The 18,684-nt window shown below is 44.4% G+C and overlaps 1 protein-coding gene across 1 annotated transcript in view; it reads left to right on the forward strand.

Annotated features, from left to right (window-relative positions):
* wdr44 (WD repeat domain 44) overlaps positions 1-18,684 on the forward strand; it is a 115,587-nt gene that overhangs the window by 12,498 nt on the left and 84,405 nt on the right. The gene's annotated exons all lie outside the window — the stretch shown is intronic.

The following is an 18,684-nucleotide window of genomic DNA, read 5'->3' on the forward strand; positions in this document are numbered from 1 at the left end:
TCGTCCCTTCTCCTCCTCCCCCCCCCACCGTCGTCCCTTCTCCTCCTCCCCCCCCCACCGTCGTCCCTTCTCCTCCTCCCCCCCCCACCGTCGTCCCTTCTCCTCCTCCCCCCCCCACCGTCGTCCCTTCTCCTCCTCCCCCCCCCACCGTCGTCCCTTCTCCTCTCCCCCCCCCACCGTCGTCCCTTCTCCTCCTCCCCCCCCCACCGTCGTCCCTTCTCCTCCTCCCCCCCCCACCGTCGTCCCTTCTCCTCCTCCCCCCCCCACCGTCGTCCCTTCTCCTCCTCCCCCCCCCACCGTCGTCCCTTCTCCTCCTCCCCCCCCCACCGTCGTCCCTTCTCCTCCTCCCCCCCCCACCGTCGTCCCTTCTCCTCCTCCCCCCCCCACCGTCGTCCCTTCTCCTCCTCCCCCCCCCACCGTCGTCCCTTCTCCTCCTCCCCCCCCCACCGTCGTCCCTTCTCCTCCTCCCCCCCCCACCGTCGTCCCTTCTCCTCCTCCCCCCCCCACCGTCGTCCCTTCTCCTCCTCCCCCCCCCACCGTCGTCCCTTCTCCTCCTCCCCCCCCCACCGTCGTCCCTTCTCCTCCTCCCCCCCCCACCGTCGTCCCTTCTCCTCCTCCCCCCCCACCGTCGTCCCTTCTCCTCCTCCCCCCCCACCGTCGTCCCTTCTCCTCCTCCCCCCCCCACCGTCGTCCCTTCTCCTCCTCCCCCCCCCACCGTCGTCCCTTCTCCTCCTCCCCCCCCCACCGTCGTCCCTTCTCCTCCTCCCCCCCCCACCGTCGTCCCTTCTCCTCCTCCCCCCCCCACCGTCGTCCCTTCTCCTCCTCCCCCCCCACCGTCGTCCCTTCTCCTCCTCCCCCCCCACCGTCGTCCCTTCTCCTCCTCCCCCCCCCACCGTCGTCCCTTCTCCTCCTCCCCCCCCCACCGTCGTCCCTTCTCCTCCTCCCCCCCCCACCGTCGTCCCTTCTCCTCCTCCCCCCCCCACCGTCGTCCCTTCTCCTCCTCCCCCCCCCACCGTCGTCCCTTCTCCTCCTCCCCCCCCACCGTCGTCCCTTCTCCTCCTCCCCCCCCCACCGTCGTCCCTTCTCCTCCTCCCCCCCCCACCGTCGTCCCTTCTCCTCCTCCCCCCCCCACCGTCGTCCCTTCTCCTCCTCCCCCCCCCCACCGTCGTCCCTTCTCCTCCTCCCCCCCCCACCGTCGTCCCTTCTCCTCCTCCCCCCCCACCACCGTCGTCCCTCCCCCCCCCCCACCGCCCCTCCCCCCACCACCGTCGCCCATTTCCCACCCCCCTTTTTTTTAATTTCCAAAATATAGTTTATTCATAAAAATTTGTAAAAAATACATTACAAAACAGTTCCAAACAGCACCAGGTCAGCCATGGTCAAACCTGGCTGTGGTGCCTTCTCACAAATCAAACTATTGATCAATGTTATTTAGGCTGCCTCCTGAATACTTACTTCTTCGCGACAGAGGTCATATGAAGTCCCTGAGACCTTATCCCAGCAGGCATCAACACCTTTGGGGGAGGGGAAAAAAGTGAGGGGAGAAAATGTCATAAATGAAACTGCATGTATTGCTCACAAAACGATATATTGACCTTCAATGTTTGACATTTCATAATTGCATCTGTATTTAACATTAGGGTCAAGTGTTTGAGTGCTTTCTAAAAATACTGCCATATAACGCTAGTGAACTGTTCTACCGCTCTACCTTTTATTATGCATTTAATAGCAATCCAGGAAATTAAGGATAATCCTATGCTAGTATGAAACTCAGTTCATGTGTGCTGTATGTGCCATGTGTTACGACCAAGGCGGGAGTAATGCACTGTTAATTCAGTTCCACTACTCCACAGGTCATAGCATATCAAATAAAGTTTCCCACCTACCGAAAATTACTCGAATTAAACACTGTATTTATTCCTCAGAATAAAGCACACCATAGCAGGTTTCTCCAAACAACAACAAATTAAGTATTTATTAAAACCAATTTTAACAGATGAGATATCTGTACATATTGTCATGCAGCCCCCCACCTGCCAAGAATGAGATATATTAATTTTGCCATATGAACATTGATTTTAAACTATTGCTGGAGTGAAGAAATGACTTGTTTGAAGATCACCAGACACTGGGCTGGAAGGACATTTGCATACGAAGACACTGTGGAGATGAAGGGCTATTCCCTGCTCCAATTAACCCAAATGGATTTTGATCACCAGACATTGAAAGTGTAAGGAAGTGCATTCCAGGCCCTGCTAAGATGATTCAATCCATAGAGCCAGGACTGGTTACACCCGCTGGTCACATGATGAACTGGCTAGTCCAGGTTTTTTGAACACAGGACAGTTTGAAATCAGAAGGCAGTGTGCAACTGAAGCTGGAGCAAGGAAGCGTCTCTCCACCTGTCTTTCTCCCAAGCCACCGGACCCACGGAAGACACGCAAACCTCGAGAGAGAAAAGAATCCTACATTGGAACAAGTTGACGTGTCAACTGGTCCCCAACGAATTGCAAGACTTACCAGCAACCGAAGACCCCCCCACCTGCCAAGAATGAGGAAAATTAATTTCACCACATGAACATTGATTTTAAACTATTGTTGAAGAAGGAACTTGTTTTAAAAAAGCCGTTGGAGACTTTGGCTGGAGAGAGACATTAGCATAACAGACAAGTACTTCAAAGGACAAAGGAACTATTCCCTGCTGCAATTTAAAAAACAATGGTCTTTTGATTACCAGACGTTGAAGGTGGATGGCTAGCATTCCAGGTGAACTGCTAAGATGGTTGAATACACAAACAAACTTGGTCGGAGCAGTTTGGTCACATGACTGGCTGTTGAATTTTTTTTGAATTTGAACTTACAACAGGGATTTTGAACTCGAGGATGTTTGCTCCTGGACTGAAAAGACCCCTCTCCTGTCTGCTCTCATCTCGGTCTCACCAGCTTCAGAAACCGTTGAAGACATATGAACCCCAAGAGAGAAAAATCTCTCAATGAAACGAAAGACTTGTTACAAAAGGACTACAGTGAGCTCGAAGCACAGTAAACAAGAAACTCTTCTGATATTCCTCAAACCTCTATTTTTTCTGTCCCTATTTGCATGTGCGTATCACGTATGCATCCTAGCGTGGGGCGTGGCGGGTATCCGTACATGTTGTTCGAATTAGTTTTAATAAAATTTCACTTTTCCTCTTTAAACGTAAGAGAGCCTGTTTATGCTCATTTCTTTGACTTATTGGAAAGTGGTGAACAAGAATTCATAAAGCAGGGAGCTCAAAATACTGTGTTTAAAACATAAGCCCTGTTACCATACGACTGGGTGAAGACAGTAAAAGACTCCAAGACACTTTTCACCTGGTCATAACAAACTACCAGATATTGCCTCAAACATTTCCCCTTTATTCCCCCTACATTTTCTGTCTCTATCTGCGTGTGTGCTTATCGCGGATGCATGCTAGCATTGTCGCATATTTGTAGTCGTTAACCGGAATAGAGTTTAAGTTGAATAAACTTCTACCTTTCTTGTTTAAATCTAAGGAAACCTGTTTGATTTCTTTGCCTTACAATTGGAGCAGTGAGCATGGATTCACTTAGGGGGAGCTAAAAACAGTGTTTTCAAATTAAACCCTGTTACGATTGAACTAGGCAAAGGCTGAGAGGGAACCCCCTAAACCCCTTCTCACCTGGTCGTAACAGTATGAACACATTTTATAACTTATTCTTCCTAACACTCATGCACACGCGTACATTCAAAAACCAATGATTAACCGGTTTTAAAAGATTGGTTTAAATTAGAACTATTGCTTAGGAATAATAAAATAACTGGATTGCAACTTCTGGTAGAATATTTCTGGATTGGTGAGCTGTCCCAGATTTGAACAGTCAGATGCCACTTGGAAGTTTCCAGGTGAAATTAATGAACAGTCTGTGATGGGTAGGCGTTCAAGGCAATTCATCTGCAGCAGGTGTCTCACAGATCTCCCAGCAAAAGATGTAGCAACAGGTCTACTTGGATTTCTAAGTTGCAGTCCAACAGTAGAAACTTTCTGAGACTTCAGGAGTTTCCAAAAATATAACCATGCAACAGGACTCACAGTTGAGGTAGAGATTTTTTCAGAGACTGGAGACTACCATCCTATCAGCAAAGGAGCCTTTCTCCAAAACATTGATTCTCCACAGAGTGTTGCAACTCCTCTTCCTGGGTCTTTTCTCTCTCTCCAGACATAAACAGCAACAAGAGTTTTAGCTTCCATGCCATCAATTTGCAACTCCTTCAAAGTTCTTGTAACCTTATGAAGAAATTAGGATTTCCCTTGATACAGGAATTATTTTTCAAGGGAACGATTTTCTGGGCTGTCTTCCTGCCCCTTCTAGCAGTAAACAGGTCATTTGATTTCTTTGAGTGTGTTCTCTTGTTCTGGTCTCTCCAACAGGTTCCAGCCATCTGGTCTTTCTTGCAAAAGAGAAACTTAAAAACTCTGTTGCAACCAGTCATGTGACAGTCATTTCTCTCTGCTGAGTGGTTTAGAAAAAGAGATTGCCTTGCAAGTGCCCTACCCAGTTCAGCATTCACTGTTCCCAGAGAAATCCCTCTCAGTCTTAAAGGCAGACACCTCATTTAAAAAAAAAGCACTTGTAACACCTCGCCCTTGGCGAAATTAAACGCCATTCCTGAATGCGTTTCGTTACATTGTAAACCAAACATTGGAATAAACATTTTAGCATACTTTCGCATTCATGCATACATTCATTCAACTAGTAATTAACACAATTTTGCTTGTACCTTTGTTCTCGTAACTCAACAAGGTTAAACCCATGATAAAGCATCGGCGATAACATTGTCTTTTCCCGAAATGTGTACAACTTTCAAATGATAAGGCTATAACAAACTCCATCTAAATATTCTGGAATTTCAGTTTGACTTTTTTACGAAGGTTGTCCTATTCAGCCAATTGCAACCTTCCAAACATAGTCTCCCAGTTGTTTCATGCTTTCCTTCCTCGTGTCCCTATAGATAATCACCTCAGCCAAGTGAACTGCATAGTTAGGAACACTGGCCACTACTGGGTTCACTATTCTGAGAAGTTTCTTGAGTACCCATTAACCTGTGTGGTAAAACTTGATACTGAAAAACCCCGTTCAGTGTAACAGAAGCTGATTCTTTGGAGGTGTCAAAGGAATTTGACAGTATCCCTTTAACAAATTTATCTCTAAGATACATGGCGCTGCCCATTCTGTCAATACAGTCTTCTAAATGAGAAATTGGGTCGGAGTCTGCCTTTGTTCCCGCATTGACTTTTCTGTCGTCTATGCAAAGTCGAGTTGACCCATCAGGTTTAGGCACTAATACTATTGGTGAACTTCAGCTCCTTTGACTAGGTTCAATTAAGTTGTTTTCCAGCATGTATTGGATTTCTGCTTTTACTTGGCCTGTTGTCTGGACTTAAGCAGTAAGGATGCTGTTTTAAAAGAACGGATTCTCCGATATCCACGTCATGTGCGGCTAAGGTTGTACATCCTGGCTTATCCCTACAGACTCTTTTAAATGTTGTGAAAAGCCTGGTTAGGTCATCATGTAGTCCAGCATCTAAGTACAAAAGAATGTTCTCCAATTTTCCTAGCCATCGGTATTAGCTAACTGGATAGTAGGTTCAATCTAAAAATTATCTAGGCCTCCTCCTGCCTCATCCTCACTATTCTTTTCCTTCTCAATAGTCCCCATTACCTGAAGAACCTGTACTGGCTTATCTTCCTCCCAGCCATAATTTTGCTTTAACATACTGATATGACACAGCTGATTCTTTTTCTGGCAATCAGGGGTGTCAAACAAGTAATCTACCTTACCCACTCTTTTGACCACTTTATATGGACCAGTGAGCCGAGCTTTTAATGATTCACCCAGTAACGGTAACAATACCAATACTTCATCCCCTGGTTGAAAATTTCGGGTCTTTGCATTCTTGTCTGCCCATTTTTTCATATTGGCTTGGGATGCCTTGAGGTGTTCCTGAGTCACATTGCAAGCTTTTGTGAGCCTTTACCGGAACACAGATGCATGGTCTAGTAATGAAGATTCATTCCTTTGCTCTAACAAACTGTCTGAGTTTTAGAGGACCTCTTATTTCATGTCCATAAACCAATTCGAAAGGACTAAAACCTGTTTATTCATTTGGTGAATCTCTTGTGGCAAATAAAAGAAAGTCTAGCCCTTTATCCCAATCATGGGATATTTGTGACAGTATGCTTGAATCATTGTTTTGAGAATTTGATACCTCTCTAAAGTTCCCTGTGTCTGTGGGTGACATGCTCAAGATTTTAACCATTTGATACTCAAATTAATCATGACGACTTGAAATATTTTGGACATGAAATTAGAACCTTGATCCGATTGAACTTCAAGTGGTAATCAATAATATCTCGTAAAGAATTAGGTTAACTTCTCTACTACTACTTTAGCAGTAATTGTCCTAAAGGAATGGCTTCTGGAAATACCGTAACCATATCCATGATAGTGAGTATATATTGATGTCCCACCTTTGTTTTTGGCAAGGGTCCTACGCAGTCTACCGGCACAGTGGTGCAGTGGTTAGCACCGCAGCCTCACAGCTCCAGCGACCCGGGTTCAATTCTGGGTACTGCCTGTGTGGAGTTTGCAAGTTCTCCCTGTGTCTGCATGGGTTTCCTCCGGGTGCTCCGGTTTCCTCCCACATGCCAAAGACTTGCAGGTTGATAGGTAAATTGGCCATTATAAATTGCCCCTAGTATAGGTAGGTGGTAGGAGAATATAGGGACAGGTGGGGATGTGGTAGGAATATGGGATTAGTGTAGGATTAGTATAAATGGGTGGTTGATGGTCGGCACAGACTCGGTGGGCCGAAGGGCCTGTTTCAGTGCTGTATCTCGAAATAAATAAAAAATAAATAAATGTTTCCTCAATAACTGGTATGGGAATTAGTGGTGCCAGTTTTCTGGTAGATTGCGGTTTTCCCACCATTTGGCATGTGTGGCATGTCTTACAAAATTTCTTCACGTCCTTTGTAAGGTCTGTCCAGTAATAATGTTGATTTATTTGTGATTTGGTCTTCCGAATCCCCAGATGTCCTACTTGAGAAATGTCATGTGCTCACTTTAATTCCTAGCGATACTTAGGTGGTACTGCTATCTGTTGAACAACTTTCCATTCTTTGTCTGCAGGTCTATGAAGGGGTCTTCATTTCCTCCTCAAAACCCCGTCTTCAATATAATGGCCTTCTGGAACTCCTTTCGCCTCAGCTTCTGTCAGAGCCGACTGTGCTATTCTATGTAACTCTGGATCAGCTTGTTCTGCAATTATAGGAGATTTGTAAAACATCTCACCTGGATTATCCAAATACCCAAATAAAGTTTCAGATACTTGGCTATCTGTCTGTGGTGCCAATTCTACCTCCGACAATGGAACCTTATTAGCCATTGTTTGGGTTACTACACATGCAGGAAATATTTCTGGAACTTGTTCCTGTAATTGTTCCATTTCTTTAACTTCACTTGATTTGTGACTATGGGAGAAACTGATACTTTTGATCTGGCCAAATCATAGGTCAATTCCCTCTACTGGCAAATTATGGATAACTCCTACAGTTACTATCCCAGAAATTAGGTTACCCTCTAGAAGTACTTTATATAAAAAGTACGGTATATACTCTGTGCCAATTCCGTTAACTAAAACTTTAGCATTCAGTGCGCTCTCTGGTGGAAATGCTATACCTTTCCCCAGTAAAAGAGTTTAGGTTGCTCCTGTATCCCTAAGTATAATAGGTTTTCCTGCCTCACTTAAGGGATATGGAGTTACTTTTCCCTTTGACAAGAATTCATTATAACTTTCAGATATCTTATTCTTAATCTCTACAGTAACTTTGGTTTTTGTGTCTGGTTTTACAGCTGTCCTTAAATATACAGCCTGATCTGCTGTACTCTTAGTCGGAGCCCCTTTCACTGCATTAGCTTTGTGTACCCCAACAAGTCCCATGGGTTTATCTCGCAACTTCCAGCATTCTGAACGAAGATGTCCTACCTTGTGGCAATGATAACACTTCTACCCTCAACACCTTCCTTTCTGACCTGAGGAGGTGATCCTGGGGCATTCCCAGCTATTCCTTCTTGTCCCCGGCTATTTGCCTTCCTTTCGCTCTCCAACCTTCTGACCTTGGGTTTGTGGGGGTGACGGAAAAAAAGGTTTTTGGCTTATTTACAGGCTCAATTTCTGCTGCTTGCCTGACTTTTTAAACTTTCAGGTTCTGTACATGAGTTCTCACTACTGGGGAGGGATTGAATGTTTAAGCTCTTCCAAGGCAGTCAGTTCTCTTCTCGAAGGTTCTCATATGCAGTTTCCATCTTTACTGCCCTTTTCCAACGATCAAAATTAATTTGCTTTACCCTCTCATATTCTACATACGTCTGCTCAGCCACTCTCTGTAGGTTCTTAAACTTCTGACAGTAAGCTTCAGGACTAAGTCATATGTAGCGAGAATAGCCTTTTTTGCTATCTCGTAATCTGCAGGAGCCTCTTTAGGAAGCCTGGCATAAATTTAAGGCTGCATGTGATGACAGTACTGGCACATGTGCAAATGTAGCCTGTTCCAGTAAAATGTCAAAATCTACAACGTTCAGGCAGCTGCCAGGACTAAAGATGGCACTGCTCAAATCACAGGCAATGTAAACCCATGGCAGCACACAATGGCTGGAGAGAGCAGGCAGGGGAAGCAGGGAGAGAGCAGCCGGAGAGATGGGGGGAGGGAAAGCAGGAAACTAATGGCTGGCGAGGGTGGGCGGGGTGGGGGAAAGCGAGCGGCCGGAGAGAATGGGCCGGGGGGGGGGGGTGGGGGGGAGCGCTTGCTCCCCCCCCCCCCCCCCCCCTCCACTGCACTCTCCCTACTTCCCCGCATTACGTGATGTCATCTGCGCATGTGCCAACCGGTTCTGGCAATGTGGAATGCCGCGCATGCGCAGGAGCCCATTTGCGCATGTATGCAGTTTGGCGCAGTCTGATGACGTCCACGGCCGGCTGCGTTGTCAGGAATTACTTTGTAAATTTAATGAGCTCTGCCCGTCAACCTGCTTTGCATAAACACTGTCTCCAGCTTTCCTTTGACCACTTTATTTGTTTAGCTATTATTTCCAACCTCTACATCCCTTTCCTCAAACTTCGAAAGAGCTTGCATAAATTTAAACAGCTTTTTGCTGGATTCGGGGCTGGATTCAGATTCTTCTTGACCAGAATTTTCCCTGGAGTCAAGACTACCTCTTTGTCTGAGTTCCATCTCTTTTAATCTAAATTTCCTCCTCCCTTTCACTTTCTGTCTGATGATCAAATTTTCTTATTGCTATTTCTTTCTCCTATTGAAGCCTACGTTTTTCCACTTCTATCTGAATCTTAGCCACTTCCACTGCATCACCCTCTAACTTACTATCTTCCTCCAATTTTAAATGTTGGACTATTACATCAAATATCTCTGCTTTTTTAGCACCTGATTTCAACTCTAACCCCAATTATGTTGCTATTTCCATCAATTTAACCTTGGTTAACGTTTTCAAGTCACTGAGGGACACGTTCTCCTTTCCCAAAAACTCTGCTGCAACTGCTAATGCCATTCTGATCATATAGCCTTTACCCTCTACAAGAAACCTGCTTCCTTTTTTTTTTCCTCTTTCAAATTATTACTCCCATTATGATTCACGTAATTAGCATTGGAAACGATCCCAGACGAGCCCCCAATTAATATATTGCGACCAAGGCGGGAGTAATGCACTATTAATTCTGTCCCACTGCTCCACAGTTCATAGTATATCAAATAAAGTGTCGCACCTACTAGAAATTAGCCAAATTAAACACTGTATTTATTCCCCAGAATAAAGCACACAAAACCAGGTTTCTTCAAACAACAACGAATTAACTATTAATAAACCAATTTGAAACGATAACTAGATAAATCAATATGTATGAACAGATTTTATAACTACTTATTCTCCCTAACCCTGATGCACACGTATACATTTGAAAACCAATGGTTAACCGGTTTTAAAATTTTGGTTTCAGTTGGATCTGTTTCGTAGGAATAATGAAAATAACTGGGTTGCAACTTCTGGTACAATATTTGTGGATTGGTGAGATGTCCCAGAGTTGAATAGTGAGATGCCACTTGAAGTTTTCAGGTGAAATTAATGAACAGTCTGTGGTGGGTAGGCATTCAAGGCAATTCATCTGCAGCAGGTGTCTTACAGATCTCCCAGCAAAAGATGTAGCAACAGGTCTACTTGGATTTCTAAGTTGCAGTCCAACAGTAGAAACTTTCTGAGACTTCAGGAGTTTCCAAAAATATAACCATGCAACAGGACTCACAGTTGAGGTAGAGATTTTTTCAGAGACTGGAGACTACCATCCTATCAGCAAAGGAGCCTTTCTCCAAAACATTGATTCTCCACAGAGTGTTGCAACTCCTCTTCCTGGGTCTTTTCTCTCTCTCCAGGCATAAACAGCAACAAGAGTTTTAGCTTCCATGCCATCAATTTGCAACTCCTTCAAAGTTCTTGTAACCTCATGAAGAAATTAGAATTTCCCTTGATACAGGAATTATTTTTCAAGAGAAAGATTTTCTGGGCTGTCTTCCTGCCCCTTCGAGCAGCAAACTGGTCTTTTGATTTCTTTCAGAGATCGTTCTCTTCTTCTGGTCTCTCCACAACAGGTTCCAGCCAACTGGTCTTTCTTGCAAAAGAGAAACTCAAAACTCCCTCGCAGCCAGTCATGTGACAGTCATTTCTCTCTGCTGAGTGGCTTGGAAAAAGAGATTGCCTTGCAAGTGCCCCACCCAGTTCAGCATTCACTGTTCCTAGAGAAATCCTTTTCTCAGTCTTAAACGCACACCCCTCTTGTTTTTTTTTTAAACAAAGCACTTGTAACGCATGTAATTTTGTATTTGTGTTCCTGAACGTAGTGACTTCTAGTGTGGTATGGGTCCACAATCTGGCTTGTTTTCTGGCACTTTGAAGGGGTTTCATGTGTATATTGAAACAATGAATGTTGGCATGATATTTCGTTTGTGTCCCTTCACAGCAGTATTTGAACATTTCTCAGCTGATAATAAGCGTGGACTTAGGAGAGGCACTTGATAAAAATCTGGACAAGGAACGGTCCCTATGTATATTTTTCTGTCAAGTAGAGTTGCTGATCTGAATTATGCCTCAGACTGCATTACAGCATAAGCACATGGGTTCCATGTTATTGTGATTCAGCATTAAATATGATGGTTTTGGGCATATGCTCTCTGTGGGGGTTTTGAATCACAAAGACCAAGAAGTTTGCTCATTGATTTCAATCAGGGGTTGGGAGCAAGCTCCAGAATTTACTTGGCATGGGGTTTATCAGGGGACAGACTATTGTGTCCCATGCATTCCCCTTCTGGGTAGTATCTGCATGGGTGTCATGATGACAGGATTGGAGTTGGCTCTTTCTTCCCTTACTTGAATTGCTAGGTGATGCATCATCTGGATTTGGATTGTAGGGTAGCCATTTGTTCCGAAGATGACACCAAACTCCCAACGACAGCTTGGGAAGAGGACTGCATGGAGAGAGAAAAATGAAATTTCTCTCCACTTTTTTAATAAGCCATATTTTAGTAGCCATGATAATTTGACCTTAATCAGGGAGCTTTTGTTCCAAGATGGTGATGTGAGGAAAGAGCCCTATTTTAACTATGCTGTCGGACAAGTCTGTTTCCATTTAAGTGATTTTACATTAAGACTGGGCCTATATTCTCTGGAGTTTAGAAGAATGAGAAGTGATCTCATTGAAGCATACAAAATTCTTATAGGGCTCGACAGGATAGATGCAGGAAGGATGTTTCCTTTGGCTGGGGGTCTAGAATCAGGGGGCAGTCTCAGAAGAAGAGGTAGGCCATTTAGGGCTGAAATGAGGAGGAATTTCTTCATTCAGAGGGTGGTGAATCTGTGGAATTTTCTACCTCAGAGGGCTGTGGAAGCTCAGTCATTGAGGATGTTCAAGACAGAGATTGATAGATTTCTAGATATTAAAGATATTGAGGAATATGGGGATAGTGCAGGAAAATGTTGTTGAGGTATTTATCCCTCAGATTGGTCATTTATCTCATTGTGGAACTTTGCGTGTAGATTAACTGCCCTATTTCCTTAGCTTGGGTTGTCCTGAGGTCGTGAAAGGTACTGTATGAAGACAAGTTTGTTGCTTATATGGTCAACTGTAACAACAATTGCTTGCATTTTTCTATAGAACCTTCTAACAGATGAACATCCAAAGGTGTTTTACAGAATGGGGGAGGAGAGAGCGGGGAAAGGTGGCTGAGATGAAGATGGAGAGATTAACAGGGGTACCTAGAAGCTTGATCTAAGAGGTGGTTTTGAGGTAAAGATTAGGTAGGGCAAGAGGATTTAGAAAGGCAGTTCCACAGAGTGGGAACTGGGTGGCTGAAGGCATGGCGACCAGACATTGGGGCTATGAAAGATATTGAGGTGGAGTAGGTTGTAGTGTTAGGGAGGGGTGAGCCCACAGAGGGAACAGTCTGGTTCAAGCTGTGAGTGGCTCAGGAGGGGCATGGAATTTAGGCAGGGGCTGAAGATAATGTTTTTTCCACTATTTAGCTGGAGGAAGTTGCAGCTTTTCCAAGATTGAATGTTGGACAAGCAATCTGCCAGCACAGGCGGAGTTGCTTTTATTGGTTAAGACATCTGTATTGTGTTTAAATGGCTGTGCTATTTCAGTGGACGTGTAGCATATTGTTACTGTCTTTGAAAGTAAAACCTTGATTTTCAAAGTTGCTGGAAAAAAATTCATTTGGAAAACACAAGGATTAGGATTGTAATGATGACTAGTAAACATTCGATCAAAGGTGAAGAATAAAGGACATTTAAAATTTGAGGGTAGTGGCTCCCTTTTTCAGTTTGTGAGCTTAAAAATGAAATAGATGGTGCAAAGGGAGGATATGTGCGTCAAGTACCTGGGATGGGCACCCAACCTGTTGATTTAACTGCCTACATTTCTTGTCAGCACTGTATCAAAATCTAAAGGAATTGTTTATCCCAACGTTGCTTCTACCTGTTCCTGTGCTGGTAAGGTACAACTACAAGTTTAGCAAACCGCAAGTTACTGAAGTCAATTGGGTGCTTTTTCACAGAAAAATGCCCTGTTCTATTTCAAATTTACCACATTTTTGAAAGGCATCATAACAAAAGCAGGTCCCTCAGCACCAGAAAAGAAAAACTGTTCTGATGAAGGGTCGCTGACCTGAAAAGTTAACTCTGCTTCTCTCTCCACAGATGCTGACAGATCTGCTGAGTATTTCCAGCAGCTGCAGTATTTTACTTTTAAGAAAAACCATTATTGTTTCTGATGAGGATCTGATATTTCAGTTTCTATTTTTATACAATCTAAAATAGCTGATCATTATTGGTATGTTGCTTGCTCCTAATATTTATATGTTACTGTACATGTGAGCCGCATGGAAGATGGCAGGATCCCCAAAGACACATTGTACAGCGAACTCGCCATTGGTATCAGACCCACCGGCCATCCATGTCTTCGCTTTAAAGACGTCTGCAAACGCGACATGAAATCCTGTGACATTGATCACAAGTCGTGGGAGTCAGTTTCCAGCGTCCGCCAGAGCTGGCGGGCAGCCATAAAGGCGGGGCTAAAGTGTGGCGAGTCGAAGAGACTTAGTAGTTGGCAGGAAAAAAGACAGAGGCGCAAGAGGAGAGCCAACTGTGTAACAGCCCCGACAAACAAATTTCTCTGCAGCACCTGTGGAAGAGCCTGTCACTCTAGAATTGGCCTTTATAGCCACTCCAGGCATTGCTTCACAAACCACTGACCACCCCCAGGCGCTTATCCATTGTCTCTCGAGATAAGGAGGCCAAAGAGAATGCTTATAATTTTGACATCATTAGACAACCATAGTGAAATGTCTATGGGATGTGCACAAAAGTTCTCTTGTGAAATTTTATTCAGTTCAGGTTTTTAATGTAGCTGAGCAGTCAGATAATTGTGCTTTTATCAGGGAAGGCCTTGTTTAAATCCCAAAACAGAAGAAACCCTGTCTGGATTTTAAAATCTTGGTCATGTTGCTTTGTGATTTTGAATAATGTTGAAAAAATGTTTTCTTTAAAAGGCCCATGTGGACTGCTATATTTTTGTTGCAACAGCAAGGGTTGGAAAATCCATTTTGATATTCTTTTGAGGGTGGGAACAAAAAGGTAAGCAAAGTGTTTGTCTTTGGTGTTTAGGTGGTTCCAAGATGGTGCACATGGTGACAGGTTGGAACCAAATTGAACCCCTGTGCCAGATTGTTACTCAATATCGGAGCTGAAAAAGTCTGCAGGGCAATGATTTGTTATTCTTACTAATGGAACCTGGTGAGGCGGAGCTATTCGTCAGCTATAATTTTTCACACTTGGAGTCAATGCCCAAATATTGGTCAAGCTGTAGGAACTGTATAATTTCTCGATTTTGGTGGGTTGTGTGTTTTATGCCGCATAAACTCCCATCACTAACCCTGCACATATACGGGAGTCTAAGCCTTGGCTCTTGCCCATCTGCATCTAAAATCTTTGAACTTGGCTAAGTTGTCTGTCTTGATGGGGAGTGTGTGTTAATTACGGAGCAGGCAAATGCAAGGTACAAGTAAATTTTACTAGCTTGGTTTGGACACGCATAGGCAAAGAAATCCATCATGTGTATCAGATGCCCAGCTGATCAAGAGTAACAAATTGGGGGTGATCACGTACTCTAAGATGGCTTGCAAGTCTAACACATGGTGTGGGTGCACTTGATGCCAAATGAATTGACCCAAAGTCAATCTTGGTTATTTAATCTTTGCATTTTGATTTGTCTTTTGATGGGTCTCACAGATTTTGTTTTTGCTTTTGTGACCCGTCTTGCTGGTTGAGTGGCACCTGTGGTTGTTAGTGAGGCCCTTCGGAATCTTGATGGGAATGCAGTAGCCCCTCATTGCCTTTTAGGGTATTGCTTTCACTGATAACTATATGAACACATGTTATTTCAGTTGATTTAAGACATCTTTAGGTAGCTTGATTTTGGTCATTTGATCACATGTCTGATCTACGGTGGCAGAGTTTTTAGATTATGGTTTGTATTCTGATAACATAGGCCCCAGACAGGACATGAGTCCCATGTAAAAACATAAGAAATAGGAGCAAGAATAGGCCACTCGGCCCCTTGAGCCTGCTCTTCCATTCGACATGATCATGGCTGATCTGATTGTAACCTCAACTCCACATTCCCGCCTACCCCCAATAACCTTTCACCCCCAATTGACATGCCTGTAACTGAGTCACCACAAAACTGAAAATGCTGGAAATCTAGAATAAAAACACAGTTCTGGAAATATACAGCAGGTTCACCAGCATCTGAAAAGATAACACACGACCTAAATCTTGAGTGTCTACCAAGAATGGTCTTCTGTCTTTGCTCGGATGCTGATGTACCTATAGTATATTTTCAGCATTTTCTGTTTTTCAGTCAACAAATATTGTTCTGCAGTTGAGTTTTTCTTCTTCGGAAGTTCTAAATAAAGCATCTTTGTAAGCTTTGTAAGACAGTGAGGATCCTAGTTAAAACATGTACATAAACAAGAAATTGGCTGACCGAGCAGAAAAAATGAAATAATGTCTGGTTGGGTAGGTGTGCCCAGTGACTGGTCTTTGCTGTCCTTGCCATTTATAATCTGCATAAATGACCTGGATTCAAAAATGCAATGTAAATTGATCAGGTTCAATGATTATACTAAACTTGGGGAAGGTGGAGGGAGAAGCTACATCACATAATGCAGCCAAGCGGCTGCAAAAAGACAGATAAAATCCAGAGCAGATGCAATTCGGAACAAATGAGTGCAAGTCATTGCTCATTAGGAGAAACTGGAGATGTGTTCAGTGATGTGGAGCTTGTTGGGTGAAGGATATGTGGATAGTAGATTCAAAACTGATGAGGTACAGCTATTACAATGCAAGCGATCAACAAAGAAAGCCCTGTTGGCATCTGTTAGTGGAAGACAGGTCTGAAGTCACTGAAAAGTTGCATAATGCTCACTCTGATCTGGCTGCACACTGAATAGTGCATTTAATTCTGATCAAAGCCCAAACTTCCTTGTCTAGAATTGGCATTGAGGAGAGTGCCAAGGCTAATTTCTAGAATGAGTGGACTGTGTTAAGAATAAAGAAAAACACATTCTTCAGCCTCAGGTTGGGGTAAATGGTGGGGACCTTGAGACGTAGATACTATGTGGAACAAGTGAGGTTAATCAAAATCGTTATTTCAAGTGAAACTGCAATTACAAAAAAAAGGGGACTTCAGTACAAGCTGGTAAAGTGCAAGTTCAGGTCTCCTGTCAGGAGGTGTCAAGCACAATGATTCAATATCAAGAATGACTTTCTGGGAAGGCTAGTAGTGGCAAAATTGCAATCATTTAAAAAAAAAAGTGACTTCTGACAACGCAGCCAAGCCCTGATGTCATCAGTGCATTCCCAGCTACGCACATGCGCAAAACGGTTTCTTCCTGTCAGTATGGTGCTGCGCATGCGCAGCCTACGTCATGCTGGAACAGGGCCGCTCGCTGCTGCCTTCCCTCAACCATTCGCTCTCAACCTCACTGGTTCCTGCTTCGGCCGCTCGCTCCCCACGCCTTCCATCAGCCACTTGCAACTGCCCTCTCCGCTCCACCCCCTCCTCCCGGCTACTCGCTTCACTGCTTTCCCCCTCAGCCACTCGCTCCCCGTCACCTTCCATCAGTCACTCATACCTGCCCTCATCACTTCCCCCTTCGGCCGATTGCTCCCTGCCACGCCACCCGAAGTAGTGGCGGGGGGGGGGGGGGGGTGGGAACGAGCTGCCGAAGCAGCAAGGCGGGGATCGTGCGGCCGAGGGGTGACGCGGGAGCCAGTGGCCCAAAAAAAGGGAAGCAGCGAGGCCTGGAGTGAGCGGCCGTCAAGGGGGAGGGGATAGCGGGAAACGAGCAGCCGAGGTGGGGAGCTAGCTTGGGTGGGCGCGAGTGGCTGAGGGGGGGGAAAAGTGGCGAGCAGGAGGGAGCGGCGAAGAGAAGTGTGATGGCTTCTGTCTGAATTATAGGCCAGAATCCATTTGCACTCCTATAATTGTGCAAGAGAATGAATCTATTTCCAAAACCAAGTTTGAATAATAAGCATCATATGAAGAACGAATTGAGAGATGCCTTACAATTAGGTTATTTGGTTCTGTACTAGCAGAGGTACTGTTGGGGTGGGATGGAGGCAGCAATCGCAGCCAATTGTGGGGATTTAGGTTTAAGGCTTTGTTTACTTTGTGACAAATTGAGCATCACCATCTTTATTACTGGCAGCTCCAGGGATGTCTCAGACTGATGTTGCAGTGGATGAGGCTGCATTTGTACATGCGTTGTCAGCAAACGCAACCAAAAAAAATCAGTTGAATGCTGTGATGGAAGGAACTGTAGTTTGTATGCATACATGAACTGAATGGACATACGAACATATGAATTAGGAGCAGGAATAGGCCACTCAGCCCCTCGAGCCTGCTGTGCCATTCAATAAGATCTGATTGTAACCTCAACTCCACATTCACACTTCCCCCGATAACCTTTCACCCCCTTGCTCATCAAGAATCTATTTATCTCTGCCTTAAAAGTATTCAAAGAGTCTGCTTCCACCTTTTGAGGAAGAGAGTTCCAAAGACTCATGACCCTCAGAGACATTTCTCCTCATCGATCTTAAATAGGAGACCCCTTATTTTTGTACAGTGACCCCTGGTGCTAGATTCACCCACAAGAGGAAACATCCTTTCCACATGCACCCTGTCAAGCCCACTCAGAATCTAAAATGTTTCAATCAAGTCACCTCTTGCACTTCTAAACTCCAGCAGATACAAGCCTAGTCTGTCCAATCTTTCCTCATAAGACAACCTGCCCATTCCAGGTTTTAGTCTAGTAAACCGTCTCTGAACTGCTTCCAATGCATTTACATCCTTCCTTAAATAAGGAGACCAATACTGCACACAGTACTCCAGATGTGGTCTCACCAATGCTGTATAGCTGAAGCATAACCTACCTACTTTTGTATTTAATTCCCCTTGCAATAAACGATAACATTATTAACTTTCCTAATTACTTGCTGTACCTGCATATTAGCCTTTTGCGATTCATGTACTAGGACACCCAGATCCCTCTGCATCTCTGAGCTCTGCAATCTCTCGCCATTTAGATAATTTTTTTAATTCTTCCTGCCAAAATGGACAATTTCACATTTTCCCACAATATACTCAATTTGCCAGATCTTTGCCCACTCACTTAACCTGTCTATATCCCTTTGCAGCCGCCTTATGTCCTCTTCACAACTTACTTTCCTATCTATCTTTGTGTCATCAGTTAATTTAACAACCATACCTTCGGTCCCTTCATCCAAGTCGGCTGTATAAATTGTAAAAAGTTGGGGCCCCAGCACTGATCCCTTTGGCACACCACTCATTACATCTTGCCAACCAGAAAATGACCCATTTATGCCTACTCTCTGTTTCCTGTTAGCTAGCCAATCTTCTATCCATGCCAAAATGTTACACCCTACACCATGAGCTTTTATTTTCTGCAATAATCTTTGATGTGGCACCTTATCAAATGC

Source organism: Heterodontus francisci, chromosome 15 (genome assembly GCF_036365525.1).
Source record: "Heterodontus francisci isolate sHetFra1 chromosome 15, sHetFra1.hap1, whole genome shotgun sequence".
NCBI lineage: Eukaryota > Metazoa > Chordata > Chondrichthyes > Heterodontiformes > Heterodontidae > Heterodontus > Heterodontus francisci.